Source organism: Phymastichus coffea, unplaced genomic scaffold (assembly GCF_024137745.1).
Source record: "Phymastichus coffea isolate CEN01 unplaced genomic scaffold, Cenicafe_Pcof_1.1 PCOF00149, whole genome shotgun sequence".
NCBI classification, from domain to species: domain Eukaryota; kingdom Metazoa; phylum Arthropoda; class Insecta; order Hymenoptera; family Eulophidae; genus Phymastichus; species Phymastichus coffea.
In genome coordinates this window covers 74,284-99,224 of record NW_026706960.1, presented here as the reverse complement: position 1 = coordinate 99,224, position 24,941 = coordinate 74,284, and the positions used below count along the sequence as shown (strand labels likewise).

Here is a 24,941-nt window from a genome sequence, read left to right as displayed (position 1 = left end):
GGTACTATTAATAACAGCCATAACGAGCAACTACTTCCAGCCTAATAATTAACGTCTGTCCAATCCATTCGCCTTGTACATACGTTATTCATATACAAGAAAAAAGCCATCCAGCCTAACAGTTATATCTCTGCTACTCCGGTCGTGTCCAACACGACAATTACAAGCTTCGAGACAAACGATCGATCAGAAAGCGCTATATGACGTCCACTTTGAAACGAGTTGGTTATTTCTTGTCTCGCCGAAAAGCGCTGAAGCTCGTCGCGTTTGTAACGAGAGATTCGCGAGTCGCGCGTGTCTGCCCGATATCTCGCTCCAATGACGATGACTCTTTCACTCGCGCTTACGTGCGCCGCTGCTCGTAAAGTGAACGACAACGGCAACGCGAGAAAAAAGGATCTCAGGCCGAGGAGTAATTAGCCGAGAGTGGAGTCGCCGCGCAGCGAAGCGACCGCAAAACGGCGCCAGAACTTTGAACTGTCGTCGCAATAAACCTTGCCGCGCCGTTTCTTTTCGTTTCTTTTCGGGCGACCTGCAGCTCGCGAGACAAGTGCGCGCCGATAAGATAAGCGCGACGCTACCAAGTTATAACCTGCTCGTAAATAAGGCTATCATAATTTCAATTAAGCATCTCGGCGCCGATAAGATTATCGGGCTTTGTTATCTCGCTCAAACGGAAGCTCGGATAATTGTCGCCGCAGGTGTCGCGGCGCTTCTTCGCCCGGCGACTCGGCTCTGCAGTCCGCGCGTAAGCCAAAGCGGACTTGGGCTCTGCTCTCGTTCGCGTGCACGCGCGAGCACCGGCAGTTCACTGCCTCCGAAGCGGACGACGAGGCGCGCGAGAGAGTGAAGAATTCTTAGCCGCCGGGCAAAGGATTGCACGCGCAATGACGCAAGACTTTCGACCGATGACCCAGAGATTGCTGCTATTTGTTGCTTGGCATTTCTTTCAGAGTGACCGTAACGGTACGCGCGACAGCGACTTGATTTCAATTGAATTTGCCGTGTGCGAGTTGAGTTTTTAGATGCCAGGCACTATTATTAACGAGCAAATTAACGGCTTGACCAAGCAATAAATGGAAAGTGTTTACAGGAGGTTTTTGCTAATTTCATCGAATGTCGAGTCTTCGAACGCGAGTGCGGTTGCAGGCCCGAGCTTCGGTCGTTAAACTCGAGTAACACTTTATTTCTCATAAATTCGTCTTTATATTAAAGTTTAACCAGTAAAACCAGTAGCTACCATATACAGTGATATTATTATAAACGTCGCGCGAGCGCTCAAGGCGCCACTAAATCTTCACGGTAACCGGTGAGCATCCAAAGTACAGCGATAAAAAAATAGCCGTGAAAACGGTGAGATTTGCCAGTTGGACAGGCGCGGCCGCTATTAAAAGCTGGCGTCCGGCCTAGAGCAATCTAAATAGCCCGAAGCTCCTATCGCGCGCGGCGGGTAATACACCCTTTGGCAATCGTAAATCCAATTATCAGATTAATTAAAGCGCGCGCCGGCGCCGCGAAATTGAAAGCACCGGGCTGCCTGCTTCGCTTCTTCCCCGTTGTTATCGCGCCCGATGCCATTGACCCGCTATCAATGGGCTGCTCCTCCTGCTTCGCTTCCTTGCCCGCCCGCCTCTGCCTCTTACGTATAGCGTCGCGGTTCGCGGCGGCCTCGCGCACCGAGAGCGAGACACTGAGTTATGGACTTGCTTTTAATAGCGCCACGCTCGATGCCGCGAAATTCGAGGCTCGCCTTTTCCGCGCCGCTCTTCTCTCCGGCCGGCGCTGGCCGCGTCGCCCTCGCGGACCTCTCGCGCGTACCCTTTCGTTTGTCGCGCTCCCGCGTGAATCACAATTGCGGAATGTCTCGACTGAGAGCTCCATTTCTGCGAGGATTATCGCCGCTGCGGGCTAAAATACGCGACGGAATCCAGAAAATAACGAACGCACGACAATGAGAGATTGATATTTCGCGTGAGCGCTCGACATCGACACCATAATAAATCCCATTATCGCTCGACTCGTCACAATAAGGCATTCTCGTTCTGCGAATTCCATGCCAAGCATGCAAAAATAAAGAGGCAAATGCTTTGCTTGCGCAGTCAGTACGCCAAGCTGGCATAATAATGTACACGCGGAATGGCATTTAGTATAACTTGCTGACTCATTAAGACACGTCGTTTTCTGTTACGCCGATGTATTTCTTTTGAAAAATCACTGGATTACCCGCGGTACAAACGGGAAAACATTACCGAACAATCCGTAAATTTGCCAACTATTAGAAAATAGAAGTTGAATACAAACGTCTCTATTGGCGAACAAAGGAAGGCAAGTCAAACCGCACGCCTCGGCGACGACCGCAGCGATGTTCATTTTTGTTTTATCCGCTGAATAGTTTCGCAATGTAGATCAGAGCACGAATTCAAGTTTATGATTACCACGCATGAAATCCCATGCACGCGGGGACGTATGCTAGGTCACACATGCACCTATATAGCAGAAGTTCTCGAGGCAGGCAAATAGGAAAAGAGAGAAGCTCTTCGAATCGCGAGCTATTTTTACAAAGAGAGAGAGAGAGCGAGAGAGAGAGAGAGAAGCCAACCACACGAAAATCCGATTAACATACAATAAGGACATAATTCTTTGGGTGCTTCCACACAAACACACACGAGCGCGCGCACGCGCGCGAGAAAGGACGAAACGGCCCTTGCGGCCGCTGGCCCTTTTTATCCTTTCTTTGTCTTCGGCGCGATTTTCTCCCTGCGTGTTTTTCTTTTTCCGTTTGTTTCGCTCTTCTGCCGAGCAACGCGGCAAAAACGAAAGTGAAATCTTGTTTTGGCATTCAGCGAGCTTTCTGTCAATCTTTTCGAGTGATTGTTCTTTATTTCTGATGAAACGATTATTCGTTTTATTGCTATGGTTATTGCTTGCTTATTTCTTGTTTGATGATACCAATCTTTCGGAAACTCTTCCCTTTACTATAGAGCAGATATTGAGCAGCTTGCAGTTTCAAACTGCTGCTGCTAGATGGTACGTGTTGACCGCTGATAATATTGGAGGCTCAAGAATTTATAGATTTAAATATTTTGTCGATCTAGCTGTCCGTCATTCCTACTCAAATTCGACTCGTAAAGTCACCAAAATGCAGAATGAGACAATCAAATAATATATTTCGATACTTGAGATGCATCCGATCACGAAGCAGCGTTAATCCAATTAAAAAATAATCCGACAAAGTTTTCCACTTTAAGCGACAAATATCACTTTTAGCCGCAATTGCCCATTTGCGTATAACCACGAAAAAAATAAAAGAAAGCTTGCAACCACGACAGTATAATATTGGTTAAGAAAAAAATATGGCTCACCTCGAGTGTCTAAAATATTATTAGAAACAACCACGTGCTACTCCATACTTTCACTGGCTAACCGCGAAATTTAAATGGTAAGTGCGACAAAGCCGAAACCAGATTCGTTATTGATAATATGCGAAATAAAACAACGGTACCTCGCACACTTTTCGGGGTTCGCACGCTTCGCAGTCTAACTGTTTATGCTTGCCAACAATAGGGAAAATTTTTACGACACTACGTGTCGTCAGTTTTTTTTTTTTTTTCTTTCACCGTCATGCAGCGGCACGCGGACACACATCGTAAAAATTTTCCCAAGAGAAAGCTGTGTGCACAGGCATCTGCGAATAATCATTGCGAATTGATAAGCCGCACGCGCGCGCGCATAAAAGTCCTAACTGTTGCCGAGCCCGAGCCGGAGTAAATAGAATATCTCGTCTGAGCGAGAGAAAGAAGCGGCTCGTCGCTTCCTCATTAGCGCGCCGAGAGCGGGCTTGCCTGTGGCGAATTAATCGTGAGAGAACGGCGATAAAACGATCTGAGAGAGAAAGAGGGGGCCCAAGGTGTGTCGATCAATTCAAGCGCGAGCTCATAGGAGCATGACCGCTGCGGAGAGCTCGCTCGCTTTTCCGAACCACGCAGCTATTGTGCATTTTTCCCTTTGTTTGCGCCGCCGCGCTGCTGCATGATGCGCCAAGCGCGCGACGGTTGTAAATTATCTCGCGATTGACTTTATTGCGCCATTTTTTTCTCTTTTGGAGTCGCGCCGAACCTGCGGTCCTCAATTGATTTACGCAAGTGGTCACCCCCTTCTGCGCCTGCGCACAGCGGTGTAAAATGCAGACAGCGATTTATCAGCGCCGGGCGGGCGCTCGGCTTGCTTAGTTTTCCCTTCGTGCTTCGCCCTTATTTCTATGCTCGATCGTCATTGCTCACTCGTTGAATCGTTTCTCACGAGCACTCTCTGCTAGTCGAATCGATGAGTACCGTCAGCTCTTTCGCGCTTCGAGTGCTCGAGGAGAGAAGCTTATTCAACCCACGTGAGCCGGCTAACCCACACTCGATTAAACAAAAGCACTATAATACGCCAACAAACTCCATAACGCGTCAAATCGGCTTATAAACTTCTGTCGCGGAATTTGGTACAAGCCCTCGCGCATTTGCATGTACAATCAGTAGCTTTCCTAACGGTCAACCTATAAATTGGCGAGTGCGCGGGAGAGCGAGAGAGAGAGAGAGAGAGAGAGAGAGAGAGAGAGAGAGAGAGAGAGAGGAGACAAAAGGCACGGCTTATGTTCTATCGCAGGTGCGGAACAATAATCGCGCGCCGTTGCCTCCTCTACCCCCGTAAAGGGATGCCGCGCTAATGAACACACCTGGCCCGAAACATATAAGAAGGAGGAAGTTATTTGCGCCGACTTCGATTATTATATTGGTTTCGCACGTGGCACGAGGCTTTTATGCTTGTTAAGCGCTCCCCGTAGCCGCTGATTCGGAAGTATTGTCGTAGCCGCTCTACTGGAAATCTATTGTTAGAGCAAAATAAATTTGCAGCTTTAACGGCGTCATCTTCATAAAGTCACACGAGGCAACAAACGCAAAAGACGATAAAATATTTCACAATGGTTATTATACTCGATTAGATTTGCGTATTGCTTGTGCATCGCTTCGCGGCAGCTACGGATTGCTAAACAAGAACACGTGAAAACTGTAATAAGCTTCTTGCATTCTCAAGTTAAACCACTTCTGAAAGGTATTTTTCAATGAACCAAAGTACGCAGTTACGCATATACTTGCCAATTGTGACGGACAGTTTTCCTTCTCAGCCAGCGAAATATTGATGATTTTACAAACAACTCGTTCAATTTGCGAAACGCTTTCGACGCGTACAACGACTTTCTCGCGGACGTTTCTGCCCCTTTTTTGATTTCGAATCATCGCTCGTCGAACAAGAGTTTTTTTGAGGACTCGTAAAAAGACATTGGAATGTGAATGGTTATGACACTTTTCAGATAAAGAAGTAAAACAAACAACGTATTTTTCGGTGAACGTCTATTTTATGAGAAAAAATTAACGATCGTAAAATCGATCTCTTTACGATGTTATTAGTTTCGTTTAAAAAAAAAGCCAACCTTTTACGATTGCTCTTTTTTGTCTTTTCGCTTAACCAAATAACAGGTGAAAGTATAAATTGAAAAATCGGAGCAAAGTGAATAACGACTATCACGCGTACACACGAGCAAACAGGTCCGTTAACCTTCAGGCCACTCAATCTCGACAACACTTGTAACAAAAGGGATGTAAAGTCGCGCAGGTATATAAATTAAACGCCCCGCAATTAAATCGTAATCGCCGCTCACACGAGCGCGAAAAAAAACCGCCGTATTTGCGGTATTTGTAACGGATCGACTATGTTTTTTTTGTCTTCTTTTGGCAACGCAATGTTGGTCAGTGACTTCGCGCGACCTTCGATTTTTCAGTCGCCTGCATTCACGATATTGTTGCGCGCGTTCGCGGAATTCCCGAGTGGGTGAAATTTTTGTTCTGTCGCGTGCTGATTTATCGAGCGTACGTACGTGCGTGCGTGATTTTTTTCATGGCGGTGAAGTCTTCGTGAATTATTATTTGCACCGACATTTCTGATTGTATTGTTGCTGACAATGCAATTTGTTGATTTTCCAATTGCTACGTTCCACGTTAAAAGATATAACTATAATCAATAGGTGTCGCATTGGTTTCCAGCATAAATGAGCTGCTACACAGAGATACATGAATCGAATTACGCTTGTGATTTCATACGTTCAGAAAAAAAACTCGTGTATAACGTAGCACAACGATTTTTTAGCACTCCGAAATTCGAGGATTCCTCCTTTAGCCTCACAAAGTCATATGCTCAAGAGTTAATTTGCGAGTCTGAACCTACAATTAATCTCCGCGACAAGACAAAGAGTTGAAATATCGAAGAAGTCAGTTTGCACGTGCCAGCTGGATTGACTAGGTGCGCAAAGGATATCGGTCACGATCTTCTGTCTCTATCTCCCGCTCTCGCGGGTGCACTGTCCTCAAGGCTAAGACACGCGCTGCACACTGCGGACAGACTATCTTTAACCGACGGGGGACACAGCACTGAAAATAGATTGATTTTTTTAATACCTCCTCCTCGATCGTTTGTCGATGACTTGCAAGTATTGGATCCCGAGCTATTGTTTTCTTTTGTTGATGGTTCGCAGGTGGCTCATTTAAACGATCGTGGATAGGTTTCGTTAAAAATGGAAAATTTTGATTTAAAGTGACGGGCTCTTGATATTATTGGTAGTAAATCGTGTTGTGTGAAAGAGACAATCATTTAGAAAATCTTTCTAGGTTTGTTATAATACGTCCCAGTGCGCGCATACGCATCGATAAAAGGAACTATTACGAGGATCATTTCAATTTCAGATTTCTACACAGTCCAAGTTGATAAGCTATACACGTGCATTAGAAAACAGAAAAAACATTGAAAATTTGTTACCTATTAGCACGGGAATCACACCAGTCTGGTCATATAATTTAACTTTAATACACGAAAGCTTTCATGATGGAAGTAGTTCACTGGAGATATTTATAGTATTGCCCCGGTCTTAATACAAAGTCTATTATACGCTCCTCTTCTCGCTCGATTTACTTCGCCGCGCGGCAGCGAAGATCAGGAAGTTATATTCGTTGTATTCTAAATGCAAATCCAGGTGGAATTCCATTTGGCGCGCCAATTACGTCACTTTTCCGCGCGTATATGTGTCTATCTATGTATAAATGAAAGACAGTATTCTTCAAAAAGAAAGCAAGGTTAAGTGGAATATCTCGTTTGCAAGCAGCGGTCGGTTGGTTAAAAGCCCATCTAAGAACAGCGCGGCGACAAGGGACAACGGCATCGACGTTAGCCTGTGGAATTAGGAGAGCAACACGATGTGCTGCATCAAAGAAAGAGGAGAGAGAGAAACTCGTCCGATCGGTTCTTCTTCTTCTTCCTGATTCATTCTACAGTCGTCTTCGTCGTTCCAAAGCTCGTTTTATTCATTGGCTTTTATCTCGAATTTCTAACGTTCTAACGATGCTTTCTAAAATATTTTAATAACAATACGCACGCTTTGAATATATAAAGTACGATGACCTTTCGGAAAACTAGAATCGCAATGGCAGCTGGGAAGTTCGATCTGTAATTATAGATCTTAGCACTGTAAACGCGAAGCCAAACGTAAATATACCTGTCCGGTTTTTAGCCCGAAATAATTGCCAATTTCTCTTTCGTCCTCGTCTTTTACTTTCTCACACATCTCCGTCTTTCTCTCCCCTTTACCGTTTTCCCTCGACTTGCGAACGAACGAGCGATCAGCCTGAAACAAGTCCCTTTGATCTTTCATGTACGTGTATGCGTGTGTGTGTGTGTGTGTGTGCAGCCGATTGATTTCCGAGTGAGACGTATCTTACCTTTTCCCTTTATTTTGCCCTGCACCAAGCGAACGGGAAAATCCCAAGACTCACTTCAAAAGGAGATTCAACTGCGACTTTAATTATAGATCTGCACAAATCTCTCTCGGCTCGCGTTCATAGTGTAGATGCGGTATTCGCGTGCAGATTATTGAATGCATTCGAAACCGCGATTCCTCCGTGTTTCTGAAATTTGAATAAACCGTGTTATTAACAGCTCATTTTGCAATCTTCCTAGTTATAGACTCGCGATCAGTGCCCGCCATTAACGGACTCTTCGGCCATCGAGTAATTAAATGGTTTCAGTATGATTTCAACGAAATTAACGACTTTAGACTACTGCAATCGTAGCGCAAATTCAGAATGCAATAATGGCACGTCTTTCCGTTATAACCGCAAATCATTTAACGAAAGATAATGTTTTCTACGTTTCAGCTAAACTCGCTGGAAGTGCCATTTGCAATCGTCGCAAGCGAATAAGCCCGAAAGACGTAGTCCTCGAAAGCTTCAAAAGTCCCCCGACGGATCGAACAATATCGTCGAACGATGGACTCTTCCGCGTTTTATCTTCTTCCCACGCTGGAGCTATCGCCTCGCTGCGTAATTGTGCGTTTACATATACCTTCTTCGATTCTTCGTGGTGCTTGCGGCGCGCGCGTTCAATCGGCTTTAATTAATGGACATTTTCGGGTTTACTGTTATAGCCTTCCACCGCGCGTGCATCGCCAAGTTTTTGCTTCGCGGAGAGCAGCTTGTAGAACAAAGCTTTTACGAGCGAGAGAAAACTCGGCCAGCTAGTAATTTTGCGAAAAGTTACACTTGGAACGCTCTGTTCTTAGCGGAAACGGGGCCGGGGGCGGGGGGATATATTCCGGAAAGGGAAGACAGGTGACTCGTGCACTGCAATGAGCTTTGCTTGGCACGAATTGCTTGGGTTCAATAGCGCTTACGAGTTGGCAACAAGGACGGCCGAAAGCCGTAACTCAAAAGCCATCGGTAGATATTTCCATATTCATAGATAAAGGCGAAGCTCGCGTATCCCTCGGGTGCAGGAGGTAAACAGAGACGTATTAATTCTCATTCTTGGAATGCAATAAACCGAATGAGAAAGGGGCCAACGTGATGAGACGTTGCCACTCGAAAGGTTCCCATCCTGTGTGTATGTATGTGTATGCCATGAATATGTATCGGACGCTTCTTATTCTTCTTGCTTCTTCTTCTCCTTCGTCGTGGTCGTCTTTTTCCGCACATAACTGAATTCATAGAGGCGCACGACCTCATGCGCTTGGCCATTTTTGTTTGGTGACTAAAGTCGATGCACTTTTTTTCTTTTTTTATCTTCATGCTTTCTTAGTTCGGTTGGACGTTGTGTCGTTGGGCTATTTTTAATTTTCATTTTACAGTTTGATAGCCTCGCGTATTTTTTTTTTTTAGTACAATCTTGATAGTATAACGATGTATTTACCAAGTAACTTGAAAGTTATTCTACACCCTGCAGTCTTTATGTAGGACTTGAATTATCTATTAGATTTTACCGATCAGTTTTGAATATTATATCGCTTAGCCTATAAATAGTGTTTAAGATTTGTTCGGTGACGGCATAAGGCATCAAGAATTTCCATCGGACTCTCATAAACTATTCAGTCGTGAAAAGAAAATAATTCTAAACTCGTGAAAATCAACAATTCGAAGCTGGTCCGTTACGTGACTCGTCCAATATCATGAAATAGCGTCGCGTTAAGCTCAGCTCCAAACTTAGACGGGATCAATATTTCGAAGTTCGATGGCTCTATAATCGGCGCCAGCATCTCGGGTAAAACGACGAGAGACTTGAGGCTCCGAGGTTCCGGCGGGGTCCGGCGCTCATGCGAATTTTTGGCCAATCGAAAGAGTCGTTATCCGCCTTTTTCGGCCGTTGTTGGTTTTGCGTCGGACAGGTGATCCGCGAGAAGACGCCGCCGCGGGCGACGTTGGTCGCACTTCGGCCGAGACGTCGGGCGTCGGCGCGACGTCGAGCGCACGCTCGAAGCGCCAGGCGAAAATCCCGACGCGCCGACGCGCGGTCGTCGCCGCGCAGTCGTTTCTCTTTGGCCGGCTCGCGCCGGGTCAGCCCAATGTCGTGGCTCTCCGTTTTGCAACGCGCAATTACTTGCCCCTGCTCGCGCGCTCTCTCGTTTTACTGTCCGCAGCCATGTCTTTGCCGCTATAACCCCCCTTTCTCTCTCTCTCTCTCTCTCTCTCTCTCTTGCCTATAGCTAAAAACGTTTCTTTTGCATATTCCGCAACGTGCTCGTCACGCGTGACTCGGCTGAAAAGCGATAGTAACCCGGCGAAGTCGGAAAAATAAAACGAAGAGTCAAGAGTCCGTCTGCTCTTACAAATAGGTCATTGGTGCCGGTATATCGAGGAATCGTCGTGAATTTGTAAACAACGCGAATCCTTCGAAGGAATTTCGCTCCCCGTACCCCCCTGACGGACTGTTGTCGTTCGTTTTTTGCTATAACGTAAATTCGTAATTTTTATTACTCCTTTTGTGCGGTCCAGATACGAGTTGTCAATCCTTCCGCGTACAGGCAACACGCTCTCTGCCGAACCAGCCATTATCTCCTAAAGCGTAATTTTTCGTTTGTCTGCGCGCCGAAGCTATCCCGCCCGCGGAACAATTTAATTATGCGAAGCGGCACAGCAAGCGGCTCAAACTCCATTGTGCAACGTCTCGCTAACCCCGAATCGCAAAAGCTCTGATTAGCTCGGTATATTGCTTGGGCACGATCGACGTTTTTTCGCGCACGTACACTTTATATTTGTGTGCGTGTGCACATATAAAAGACTGCCTGTTCGGTCGTTGCAGTGTGCTCGGGGAGTTGCGAAATTTCAAATGCGCGTATTTTCCTACTGACGCGCGCTCTTTTTTTAGCTTTGCGCGCGACTGTCATCGCGCTAATGAGGCTGACCGATGTTACTGATAACGGTGTAACGCCTTGCTATGAGTACTTTTATCGATCAGCGATGTTAACGGTATCGAAAGAGTTTTCGTGCTTTAGATATGTCCACGGTTAGTTCGAAGAACGTTAATCTGGAGACGAGAGAAAGAGAGTTTAATAGACGCCACGTGTGGATGAACCATCAGAGTTAAGCAAAAGTGCTTTTGCTGATAATTCGAAATGTATCACTTGTCGCGTACGTACATACGTGTGACGGGCAAGGGCTCATCGCAATGCATTCACCAACGTTAAGCAACTTTTTTGTCGCTGAAAAATAAATAAAGTGAGAGCGTCGCGAGGTATTAGGCACACGCAGAGCCCTAGAAAACAGGACAATCGGAGGCGGTGATTGTGCCCGTTTCACACGTGCACGTACGTGTACGCGAAGATCGAAAACCTCTCGTTGCATTGTCGTTCGTATAAGACGCCCTTTCGCGCGCGTGACGGATCGCCAAGAGGTGAGAGTGAGAAGAGAGACCCCGTTTCGCCAACAGCTGATCTCTTGCCCGAGAGCTTTTCATTTCATTTTTCAACGCTCGAGACGATGCTTTTCTTCGAAAATGGCCGGCGATGGCTCGACAGACGGAAAGCGACTTCTGTCGTTTTCGTTGCTTTGTCGTTTCTACGCTTTATTTGAAACGCGATGAGTACGCTGATGATCGATAGGTTTCACTGGCGTACGTGCAAGCGCTTTTGTAATATTTCAGTATTTGTAATATTGCGTTATTTTAACAGAAAAAAGAAATACACTTTTTTGTGAAGGATAATTCGTGGGACAGAGCGGTTATACAGCAAAGCAAACAAACGAAACTGGTATATTCCAAAGAAGGCAGAAAAAAAGATAAGCAAGCATCGTCACTTCCTCCGCGTATTACGAAGAAATCCAGTGCGTTGCAGTGCGCGGCGGCACCAAATGCACGCACATCCGCCGGTTTCCGGCTTTATAGAGCTGCACACACCCAATGTTTTTATCGTTTCTGAGAATCGCGCAAATCCATGGTCGTCGCAATACGGAAGATCGAGTCGCGATAGCGATAAAAGCGGAAGAGAGCAAACTCGCTTCTGAATGGCGAATTAGACACTGCCGCTGAATGCAATGGCCTGCAGTTACATACGTGTTGAACTTGTTATTATTTGTTATTGGCCGTCGCTCGATGGCTAAATTCACGAAGACTGGACGGAGTCTAGAATTGAATGCCGAGCGCACGGAATATTAATGGGGCGAATGCCGAAGTATTGCGATTATTCACGATTGCGAGCGGTTATTTGGACGATGCCGGTCGTCGGGATGAAAAATCGTGGCGAACGCGCGGCTTGCCCCGCGCCAATTCTCATCAAACACACCCGCGGCAACAAGAAAAGCCGTCCCGGAGAAAACAAGGAAAGCACGCGCGCGAACCGGTTGATCGTCCCCACGGGCCGTCGTGATGTGACGTTCAGCGCCAGGGAAGCTGCGCGCGTCATTGACGTACTTCTCGAGATCGCTCGGAAGATCGTTTCAGGGCGTTTACCCGACTTCGATGTCTAAGCTGCTTCCTTCGTTTCCTTTTTCCAAGGCGCTCGCTGCCTAAAGAGTTTGCAGACAACTGCCAACTTTGATTAATTACGCGACTTTAGAATCGGTTGTTACTTTATCGATCGCGGATTACGCTGGTAGACTTGGAAGATTGATTAATGTCAAAACCGTCGTCGCGCATACAAGCTAACTTGACATATTTCATCGACCGGAAAATAATGACTTTCACAAGTCAAACCCTTGGCAAGGCACTTGGCAATCATTCCTACAAAACAATTTGAAAGTTTCGACAATTTTTTCGCAAACTCGCCAGACAATGGGCATCGCTCGACCGTACACGTTTTTCCCCCCAGAGTAATCCGCCTTATTAATTTTCCGACGACAAGCATCCTGATCCGAGCTGTGGCAGCGTATAGAGAGAAACGAGCATAAACAAACAATAACTCTTGGATACCGCTGGAAAGTGTCCTCGGGCGGCGTACACAACCACGCGCACGCATACGTGTATTCTGCATCGTCATTGTATCTGTGGGCTTCGTTCTAGTTTTCCCCCGCGGCGGCCTATTCCGATTCCGCGTGTCTGTACACATACGCGCGTGTCACTTTATGCCATTGTCGTCGTGAGAAAACGTCGTATATGGGTAATTCTTGGCTATTTCGATTGACTTGTAACCCTTAGGTTACGGATTTTTTTTTAATTTGGCACAATTGTTGTACACGTAAAAGTGAGATTTTTCCCAAATTTTGAAGACGATACATTAATTATATCAAAAGTTATTAGCAATTAAAGAAAAATGATGAAAAATTTTCAAACGGCTGTATTTTAAAAACTAATAAAGATATCGAAGTCGGATTTTTTTTTGAAAATACTTATAACGCCTTAAAATTTCGAAATAATTACAACAATAAACAATACAAATTTTTTTTTAAGTTATTAACTTTTTGTTTAAATAATTGCTAAAATCTCAAAAAGTATATTTTTTTTTTGAAAAATTCTTGCTCCTGCGTGTTTCTGAGGATATTTGCTATCGAAATCAATCATAAAATTCAAGGGCCCGATATATCGGAAAGCGTAACCTTAATCAAAAGAAGACGCCTCAGTGTAAGACCACGAAAACGGCCTGCTGCCGTTGCGACGTACACCGAGGCATCTTCTTTTGATTAAGGTTACGCTTTCCGATATATCGGGCCCTTGAATTTTATGATTGATTTCGATAGCAAAAATCTTCAGAAATACGCAGGAGCAAGAATTTTTCAAAAAAAAATATACTTTTTGAGATATTAGCAATTGTTTAAACAAAAAGTTAATAACTTTAGAAAACAAATTTTTATTGTTTATTGTTGTAATTATTTCGAAATTTTAAAGTATTATAAGTATTTTCAAAAAAATCCGACTTCGATATCTTTATTAGTTTTTAAAATACAGCCGTTTGAAAATTTTTTATCATTTTTCTTTAATTGTTAATAACTTTTGATATAATTAATGTATCGTCTTCAAAATTTGGGAAAAATTTCACTTTTATGTGTACAACAATTGTGCCAAATTGAAAAAAAAATCCGTAACCTAAGGGTCACAAGTCAATCGAAATAGCCAAGAATAACCCATATGTAGGTTTGTGGATTCAACAAATTAACACTTTGCGATTGTTCTCGAGTACACGTGACGTTCTTCCAATTTTTTTCTTTCTTTTATTTTCTTCTGACCATTGGAAACGAGCGCATGACTTAACAGTTGATCGAGTGAATTTCAAAGAAAGTTTCGGTCGACCAACCCGCAAATTAGAATGGTCAACTTGGATTATATGCGACTGGCGAGGGCGGTAAATTGGATCGATATTATTTGGAGAAAAGGTAGGATGAAACAAGTGAGCCGCGCGAGCGCATACGTGTGTTTTTTTCTTTTTTTTGTTGGATTATCGAAGGAGTGCAAAGTTTTGTGTCTCTCCGAACGAAAGTTTTTGATCGCTATCTGTCTCTCTCTGTCTTTCTCTCTCTCCATACGTCTGCCTTGTATAGTTCAGATGTGCTCGTGGAGATTAAACTTTTCGCTTGTAATCGAGTGATGTAATTCGCGAGTGACAAAAAAAGTGGAGCGTGTACTCTTGTGAGGGTGGGCACACTTGCAACATACGCTATGATAAATAAGCAAAGTACCATTTTTAAGTGTTTCATAATGGGTAAATGTTCCAAGAATGAATCATACACGTTGTAGAGAATGATAAATGCCAAGAAAGGACAAAAATGCGACGTCAGTAATACCCCTTTATTAGAGCGGTTCGCGCTTGCGGTAACGTGTAGGTCACTCTCAATATAACCGGGCGATTCATGTCAATTGAAAAAGCCAAGTTGCATGAGGGCTCTTTAAAAGGTGATCCGTGCGATACGATACCACATTCTCCGAGGCGTATCCTCGTTTGCTCATTATCGATATTGGCCGCACGCTCGCACTCTGTAATCATATTTTTTGCCCTTCTTCGCGCGTCTTACCCAAAAATCTAGCGCAAGAGTTCATCGACACGGCCACAGGACAAATTTGCGCTCGATATCTCCCATGCGTGAGCGAGCAATTTTTGTTTTTTTTCACCTTGCCTTTTTTCACGCGCGTGCACATCATCGGTCAAAATTATGCGTCCGATAGTGGTGTATACAGGCATCGTGTATTCGCGTATTCGAAGCGGCTTTCTTCTTTGTCGCGTTGCTGCTGCTGCTGCTGCTGCTGCTGCTTCCCGGGAAACGAAGGAGACGCGTTTGGCATTGAAAGTCAAGAATGTACTTTACGGGCCTCGGCTTTGAGAGACAGCAAAATGAAAGATGGCCAATGAGAATATCTTTCGAATGCTCGTAACGAGCTTACGCGTTGCGCGGAAAGAAATCCACGGATATATTCGGAGAAAAGGCGCTTTTTAATTGCAAAACGCTGATACTTTTCGTTCGGCGCAACGATTTCGCGAGAGGGCAAAATTGTCGACGAAAGAGCGCGTGAGAAAGCTCTCCGCGGCCGCCATCTCATCGCAAAACAATTACGCCGCGGTACTTTCGCTATCGATACCGGAATCGCCCACACTCACGACGAACCGGTAATCAGCTGAGAGACAAAAGTGTTGAAATTCGTGGCGTGACGAGGCGCCGCCGCAACCGCGTTCAGCTTCCGCGCGCGCGAGTTCATTCTTCTCGAGTGCGACGGGGAGAGGAGGTCAAAGGACGCCAAGGAACCAGCGTGGGATCTTGTAAGGTAGCGAATAAGCATCTATGTGATGCAGATTTTTTTTTATATACCATTCTAATGATCACTGGCAATCGCATCGATCTGCTTTCGGCGTATTTGACGTCGATTTCGACGAATCATCCTGATGAATACGATCGATCGAAACGCTAAAACCTTACTGAATTTTAATTCTCTGTTCGCTCTTTATTTTTGGCGTGCGGACAATTGTGCACGGTTTTATTGTACACGCAAATTATTGTGCACGGTAACATAGCGTACGCATTGATACACGCTGATTCGCGGCACGTGCTATTATTGTGCATAATAGTTTGTGTGCACAATAAAACCATGCACAATTGTCCGCACGCCTTATTTTTATCGGGCGTTCTCTGCTATCGCTAATAGGTCATGCATTAACCACGATATTGATAAAAAAATGTATCGATGTTTTTTTAAGCCTATGGGAGTCATTTGTACGAAATAAAATGTAATCAAAAAAATTCTACTGATTAAAGGTTCTTAATATGAATTGAGAATTCATTAAAGGTAAAATTACTAAACAACATTGAAAACAATAAAAGCATTTTAGATAAACAAATGAGTTAGTCAATATTTTTCGGAATAGTTATTACATTATCTGTAGTAACACAGTAACCGAACGATAATGTATGAAAACTCCCTGAAAGTGGTCTAAAACTTTCTCTGACTACTCATCGAATAATTTCTGCGATGAAAATTGCATGAATTGCAACATCGGTATTAGTTATTTCACGTATGATGTAGATGACAAATTGCATTCCAATAACGTCGATAAGATAATCAATAATCTGAACCCCAATCATGATAAGAAAATGAGCTTTATAAAAGATTGAATATTCCATACTGGTTCAGTTTGTAATTGGTGAGTGCCTAGAGTGGTTAACTAACTAATTTACAGCGATGAAAGGTATATTTCATTAGCAAAGTATTATCACCGTAGATAGACGCTTGTAAAAGTTCAGGTCTTGTAGGAGCTTGGTTGAGGGCCTGCTTAATTGGTTCTATTATTTTCTATATTTCTGTTAGGCAGCTTCGTCATAATAGCATTGTAACGTCTATGTAATTACCATACATGGACTACATCTTAGTACATAAAACTATACACATCGGTCTTGTCTAATTAATAAATCCTACTTCTCTATGAGCGTCTATCTTCAGTGATATTATCAAAACCATTGAAATAAATAGAATAAAATAAAATTAACTAGTATCTTTTTAAAGCTTTAGGCAAGCTTTGCATACTACTATATGTAACTACTGTATCAAGTAGAAACGCAATCGGGATCTATAGTGGCATTACCGGATGTCCTAATAAAAGCCCGGAAGGAATTCTGATAACACTACCTCATGAAACAGATTGTGACAAGTTTTACGTGTGTATTGATGGTGATAAAATAGAAGAAGAATGTCCTGATGGGTTACATTTTGATCCACTACAAGGAACTTGCGATTTGCCTGAAATAGCTAATTGTATAATAACAAGTGCAAAACCCAGTACAACCGAACATATTAGTACTACTAACGAGAATCCATCTGAAAGTACAACAGAAAATATCACAAAGCCTCCAGCTACCAACCCGCCACAAGCTACTACTACTACGCAAAAAGCTCCAACAAAGCCTCCGATAACCAACCCACCACAAACTACTACTACGCAAAAAGCTCCAACAAATCCTCCATCAACCAATCCCTCAGAAACTACTACTACCGAGATAATTCCTACGAAGCCTCCAACAAACAAACCACCACAAACTACTACCACGAAAAAAGTTCCAACGAAGCCACCAGCTACCAACCCGCCAGAAACTACTACTACCGAAATAATTCCTACGAAGCCTCCAACAAACAAACCACCACAAACTACTACCACGAAAAAAGTTCCAACGAAGCCACCAGGTACCAACTCGCCAGAAACTACTACTACCGAAATAATTCCTACGAAGCCTCCAACAAACAAACCACCACAAACTACTACCACGAAAAAAGTTCCAACAAAACCTCCATCAACCAACCCGCCAGAAACTACTACTACCGAGATAATTCCTACGAAGCCTCCAACAAACAAACCACCACAAACTACTACCACGAAAAAAGTTCCAACGAAGCCACCAGCTACCAACCCGCCAGAAACTACTACTACCGAAATAATTCCTACGAAGCCTCCAACAAACAAACCACCACAAACTACTACCACGAAAAAAGTTCCAACGAAGCCACCAGGTACCAACTCGCCAGAAACTACTACTACCGAAATAATTCCTACGAAGCCTCCAACAAACAAACCACCACAAACTACTACCACGAAAAAAGTTCCAACGAAGACACCACAAACTACTACACCAAAATGGGACGATCCAAGTACTTGCATAGGAACGTGTCCACTCATAGATCCCATCACGCATACCGTACAATTACCAAACATATATTGCAATAAATTCTGTAAATGTAGTAATAGTATTGCTTACGTACAGTTATGTCCAGCAAAGTTGCACTATAATAAAAAATTAGGCGTTTGCGATTGGCCACAGTACGCTAATTGTTCGGGAATCGGAGGTATTCCACAAGCTACTACGAGTCGTCTAATAGTTTCTTCAAAAGAACCACGTTTCCAAATGCGAAGCCTTAATCTGAATGAAGTGCGTGAATTTGATCAACCATCAACAACACCTAAATGGCAAAATCCAAGTACTTGCATTGGAAAGTGTCCTCTTATAGATCCAGAGGGTTACACTGTTCATTTATCAAATGAGCGTTGTGATAAATTTTGCACATGTAGCAATGGAAACGCTTACGTACAATCGTGCCCAGAAAAGCTACATTACAATAGAAAATTAAAAGTGTGCGATTGGCCTCTACTTGCCAACTGTACCGGTATTGGAGGAATCCCACCACCAACAACGACAGAAAAATCTTCAACAGCCACCGATAAAAGTCAGGAACCTTCGTCTTTTTTTCAACGAATATTGCATTTATGGTAAATGATAGAGTATCATAATAAGAATAATGTTCGTTTATGATTATTTTTATAATAGTCGTATAGTTTTTAGTTTTTTTTGTTTGGCATTAATTGCAAAAGTAAAATAAAAATGTATAATGTATTTGAGCAATAAATGAATTTCCAAAGGTAAATCACAGTGTATCTATTTAGTAAAGAACTAGAAACATATTTGAAACACGATAAACCACAACTGAACGTCAAGTATTAAATATATGGAACTGTTCTTCGTGCTCATCGTGACGCTTGTTACAATCTTCCGATATCATCTAGATGCTGATTTTCTCGCTTGAGTGTACAACGACGATTGGCACTTGGATTGGCAGTCTAATATTTGTTCTCACACTGTTACACGCGGACTTACAACGATTTATTCTACAATATAATATTTCTACATATAATTCTAAAAGATGTTACTTGAAGATGGACAATAAGTTAAATTGACGTTCCAATCGACATCGTGTGAAAAACATGATTGGAGTGATTCGTAGACATTGCGCAGTCATCACAATCATTCAGAGGTAAGAAAATTACGTACGAACTAGGCTACCAACCCAAACAAATACTTAACTTGTGAGAACGAGTGAGAGACTTGTCTTGGGAGAAAGTGAGTAGTGTTGATCGTCCTGAAAGAGGATCTAATATCGTATATAGTCTCTCGGGATCCACCCCAGGTGGTCGATAAGAAAACGGCGCGAGATATGACGCGCCTAAAAGCCCGTTGCTTGGCCTTGTCGATTCTCGTCGTAGATTAGCGTCGTCGCGCCGCACGTTCACGAAGCTAGTTGTAAATTGAGCTCTTTTCTAGGTCGCTCACGAGGACGACTTCATTTCGCAGTCAAAAAAGTCGATTTGACCTCCTTGAGCTTGTGGTTTTTTCTTCGCTCATCTCTCGGGGAATATCGTATAGGAACGTAAAACTTGATTTTTTGCGATTGGTTGGCAAGTAAAAATGTTCCCTGGAGGAATTACTCGATGGGATATTTATACAGGACAAATTCTTCGCGCACTTGTAAACCAGCGAAGGGTTTACCGACTGATTTGTTCGCGAAATAAGCAAAAATTGATGTTAAAATATGACACATAAGAATCGCTTGTACATCTTGTGCGATTTGTAATAAGATGTCGATTGATTATTTTGATCTAATTATTTTAACTCAGCTGAACAAACATTTTACGAAATTCTGCATAATCTTTATGACACCAACTGGCAATTACTGAAAGAAAAAAAATTTCATGAGTAAAATTAAAGGCCAATATTTTCTATCGACGAACACTCGAAAAGTACTAATATTTACTTAGTTAACAATTACATTATCTTCAATCGAAGCTTATCACGAAGTAAAACATTTGTACAGTCGGTGAGTTTCGATCAATAAAGCACAGAAGTTGATTAGCAATTAAAACTTTAACTTGTTAATTTACAAACATTGATATCTTGGCCGTTGCCTTAGAAAACTCGATTTCGCCTCATCGACAAGTCACATGCCGTTCGCATCGTAGGGCGTGGGACTGCCCGCTGCCTTTCTCCTTTTCGCCCTTTATACTTCTTTCTTTTTTTCTTATCGTCTCGCCGGAACTGCGAACGGCAAAATCATTCGCTTAAAATTTGAGCGTGTGAGTAATAGCTTAGGAATTTGACGCTTTCACTAAACTGTCCGTCGACCTCCACAACGAAATATTACTACTACGAGGTAGTGTTTCTTTAATGACCTTTTTATACTTATTTATTTGTACTCATTAATTCAAATACATTAATCTGTCCAATAAACTGATAAAATTATAATTTTCAAAGCAGCTTACGGTTGTTATCTTTAAAAGATCGATCGGAACTCGTGTATATAACGCCGGAGCAATTGTGTCGCCGCGAGCATCGATGACTTTTATCAGCACAACAATTACTTCTTTATTTATCAATGCGAGTTATCGCCGCTAAATTTAAAAAAATGCTACTTTTAGTACTATCTCTACACTCGATAATACTAGTTTTAAACGGGGTTTGCTTGGAGCTACTCCAAGCCGCTTGGCACAGCTATATCTATAATCCACGTAACCATTAAGTTTTCTGCACTAGCGATTTGAAGTAACTTCCACATTAACTTTGTATAGATGCTGACTTGAAGCTTGTGTTGTACTCTCGTATTTATTAAATATAACGTCGTCAATTTCGTACCCAGCGATCATAGTTTAGTCAGCACCATAGTTATTAGATTGTTGCTTATAGTTAAGTTTGCATTTGATCCAAATTCAAACTGTTTTTCAACTAAGAAAATAATCATGCGAGGTGTACATTAAAAGAAAATACGGAAGCGATAATGACTTTCCGCTATATCGCCTTAAGAGGTGGTCACTGTAAATATTCGAATAACAAGCTGCGAGGGTCGGACAGCGCGCGGCTGTCAGAATGCGAAGAGCCGATTGTTCACACGCTCTCGCGGGGCGCGAGCTGATCGGTAAGAAATGTCGCGGCAGTTGTCGCGCAAAGATTACGCGACGAATGGCTCGTGGGTGGTCCGCCTCGTTCCCCTTTCCTCTCTCGTCGATCTCGATCTTTTGTTCCACAGGCTGCGCACAATCGACTTGTCGTTGATGAATATCGAGGAAGTGGCATCTGAATCTCGCGTTTGCAGCCACGGTGAAAGCGTATTTCAAGCTGCGCGCGGCCGCGGTCTTGCAAGTCGAATAGAGATACGTATGACATTTCGACTTTTAAATGCACCTCCACGTCGCATCCGCTCAAGTCGCTGCGTGCTTCGCGTATTTTAGCGTATGCAGCAACACTTTCGTCTGCGGCGTTTATCGTTGATAGAGCGTCCTCGCGGCGCGGCCACTTTGAAAATGACATTTTAAGCGTCCAACACGAGCAGCACTCTGGCTTTCAAATCAGTCATCGTCATCGGGCAATGCATCCCGAAGCCGTCAACGCTAGCACTAAACACTCGTGAGAAAAAGAGCCCTTTATGTACACAGTAGTCAGATGTACACACGAAAGCCAGGCTTTTCTGCGCTGATTGATCGCGCATATAACGTCTCTATATAGACGCGAGGCACGGACACGGTTAAAACACGAGTGTCAATGATGAATGTGAGAGGTGCATGATTGATTAGCCGTGCATTATCTCTGCCGCGCGGAAGCGGCAGCGGCCAACGATTCATCATCATCGCAAAAGACTTTGGGATATTTTCGAAGCGGCGAGAGCAAGCAGCTTAGAGGATAGTAAGAGTCGCGCCGCGAGTGAAAGTTAAGTGGCGCGGGGCTATAATTCAATTATAACGACGAATCAATTTGCGTTTTGTTTATTATTGCGAATTAGTGTTTATTGAGGCCGATTAGGCACGCGAGACGTGTGCGGCGCGCGGTTCGTGTGGGAAACTCGCGCGCCGCCACCCTGACTCAATGCCCGACCGACTGCTTGACCGTGTAGCTGAGCCACGCGCGACCGCTCAATTATCGCGCAACTCGGCGTGTATTTACCGAATTCTAAGTCGGTTAAAAAGTCGTTTAGCGCTTGCGAGTCCTCGCGTTGCAAAATTCCGAATTGCGATTGTGAAATTAACGGCTAATCAAAGCGACGAGACTCTCGAGTTTCGACTCGACTCTCCCGACTGAGACTGCACTCGAAAGCTACGCGCAGGAATTTGTTGCAGCGATAAAAACTTTTTACTACTCAGTCACGACTTGATGTTCGTTGAAAAGAAAAAAAAATATTTTTAACAATGTTGTTGATGCGTGTCCCTTTCGTATAATTAGCAATGCTATAAATCGCATAAGCTAATGCCGTAGTATAATGAAGGACGCTATTTCGAATTAATTGCCTCCTCTCTTTTTTCTTTTTCATTGAACACACCCTTTATTTTCGACATCGGCCGTAGCAGTTGAAATATTACCAGCTTATCGCTATCGCACCTGGCACGTACGCCTTTCTTTTTTCTTTTTTTTTTTTGCTCGTAAACTCGCGATACCTAGTTTCGTTTCTTTTATCTATGTAGATGTAAAGATACATTTTCATCGAGTTACCGCATTTCGCTCTCTCGCGCGAGTCTACCAAGTCCTACTCGTTCGAACTGGAGTTGTAAAATCTGCTCTTGGAGCCTCATTTGCTTCGCGTATGAAGATTCAGACATGTGAACGCGTTTACCGGCGAAAAAAGAAACGAGCTGCAAAGCGCATTACACATTTTCTACGTCGAGCGATTACGTATTTCCTTCGAGTAACACCGAACGACTGTACATCTAATCCGATTTAATGCTCTGACGCGTCTCGCCATAACATAACAGCCGACGTATCAAAAGTATGTATATATATACGTGTGTGTGTTTACACGGATGCAACTGGTTTTTCGGAATGCGTCTTTTCTTAGGCACGCATCGGAAACAGCTCACCGTTAATTGCACTGATCGGAAAATGTTTTTAAATGGAAATCGAATTTTAGTCAGTCGCATCTACAGTGTCATCGTGGGCAATCATTTGGGGACTTCCTTGTATGTGTTTGCTTCCAGTGTCGTGAGACTCGTGCAACACGCGGCATCGGTTAATTAAGTGATCAGCGCAGAACGACAGGTGCCGCGTCGCCGTCGCCGTCGGCTAATTAGGACTCCTCTTCCTGGTCATCGTCTCTTACTTTTTAATTTTGTCGTTGCTGCATTCGCCGGCTAATGATTGGCTAAGAGATGCGTGTTTCACATATTTATCTACGAGTCTGTCGATTGCACCGCAGACGCTTACTTCTCCATCAATAATTTTCTTCTTCGTCGAGTGAAATTAAATTGACGTATAGATTTTCAATCTCTGCTAAATATACTCCACTATTATTAGTATTGTTGGTTTTTTTGTTGCAGGTGAGGTTCTTTTACCAATTTCAACAGTTCAGATTTTTATTTCGCAAAGAGTAAGTATCTCTAACGGACAACTCACTCGTGATTTCTTCGAAACGTATATTTATCATAATCCTCCATTCGAATCCATAGGTTTTTTCTTCGCGAATGAAAACCGATCAACCGTCAAAGCTTATATCGGAACGCGGATCTGAGATCGCACACACAATAGCCCAGTAACCGACATACAGAAAGCGCGCGATATCTCGTAAAAGCTGCAGTGTCTCTGCGTGGTCATTAATAATCAGGTATAGCGTTTTAGACCGCTAGCGGAGCGCAACGTCATCCCGCGCGGCAGCTTTTTTTCCATTTTCTTCGATTTTTTCGACCGCAGACTTCTTTTATGCGGGAAAAGCGATTGTCTCTCTCGCGCTTGGGCTTGTCTTCAATGGCGATCAGTGAAATCGGACGACCGTTAATTTTTCATTTGTAAGCGCGACGTCTCTTTTCGTGTGGCATAAAAGAGGTCAGGGTTGAGAGATAGATGCTGCTGCTTGACTCTCCTGCACGTGCATTTAGCGTGGGAACGCTTTTATGACATTTAATTAATTGTCTCATTGTCGTCGTTACTGTCGTTTTCTTTTCTTTGTCATCTTTTCTTTATTTTTTGACTCTACAAGTGTCAAACGAAGTACGAGCAAAAAACAAAGAGGAAATGACGAGCGTCTGCAAAAATGAAGAATGACATTTCTCGAGAGGACCCTCGTAAGTTTCTACTGCCCGTCTCCGTACGGCAAAAGGACGAGTCTCCTCGGGGCTGTCACCTTATCTGCGAGTAGCGCGAGAAAGAACTTATAAAAAACGAGCAACGACGAGAGAGAGAGAGAGAGAGAGAGAGAGAGAGCAAACAGTGGAAAATATGAGTCTTTGTGCGACTGATAAAACAAGAGCTACACGCGTTCGCGTGGTGCGAGTGGCCCACGCGTTTTACGCGCGCGACGACTCACAGATATATGAACGAGAAACCATCATGAGATTTGTTGTTCGAATCATGCGAGTGCATTCCTGTCGAGTCGTTGATTGCGGTGCTATTGGCCAAACTCTATGCAATCTCAAGCTCGAGCACCGTAATGTGTAGGTGTCGATATAAGTTGCTGCGAATGATGGTATCGACCCTTATTCCCATGTTAACGATTAAACCACTTTTCAATGATGTACTTGCTCGGAAGAAATTCCATGGCCATGCCCATTTCTCGAGGTTGTAAAACTTTTGAAGCAGAGCACAATAGCATCTACTAGTGGTTCATAATTTACGGAGCAATCGAGCTCGGCAAAGACATTCTGCAATTTGAAATCAACGATTAAGGTATGTAAAGTCAAGAAGACCACCGCGAAAGTGTACGTGTGTATATTTCGAGTTGCAGGCGGTTAATAGCAGTAACCGACCTCCCCAGGACAGATCCATCATAACTCCGCTTGTTTTCGCTCGCTTTACAAGAGGAAACGAGGCGGGCGATAGTGATATCTTTCCTTCATCTTTTGTCAGAGCTGCCTCCTCTCGTTATTTGCGACGCAG

The 24,941-nt window shown here is 43.6% G+C and overlaps 1 protein-coding gene across 1 annotated transcript in view; it reads left to right on the top strand.

Annotated features, from left to right (window-relative positions):
- LOC131672382 (uncharacterized) overlaps positions 1 to 24,941 on the top strand; it is a gene marked incomplete at its 3' end in the record, with an annotated part of 198,591 nt that overhangs the window by 109,427 nt on the left and 64,223 nt on the right. The gene's annotated exons all lie outside the window — the stretch shown is intronic.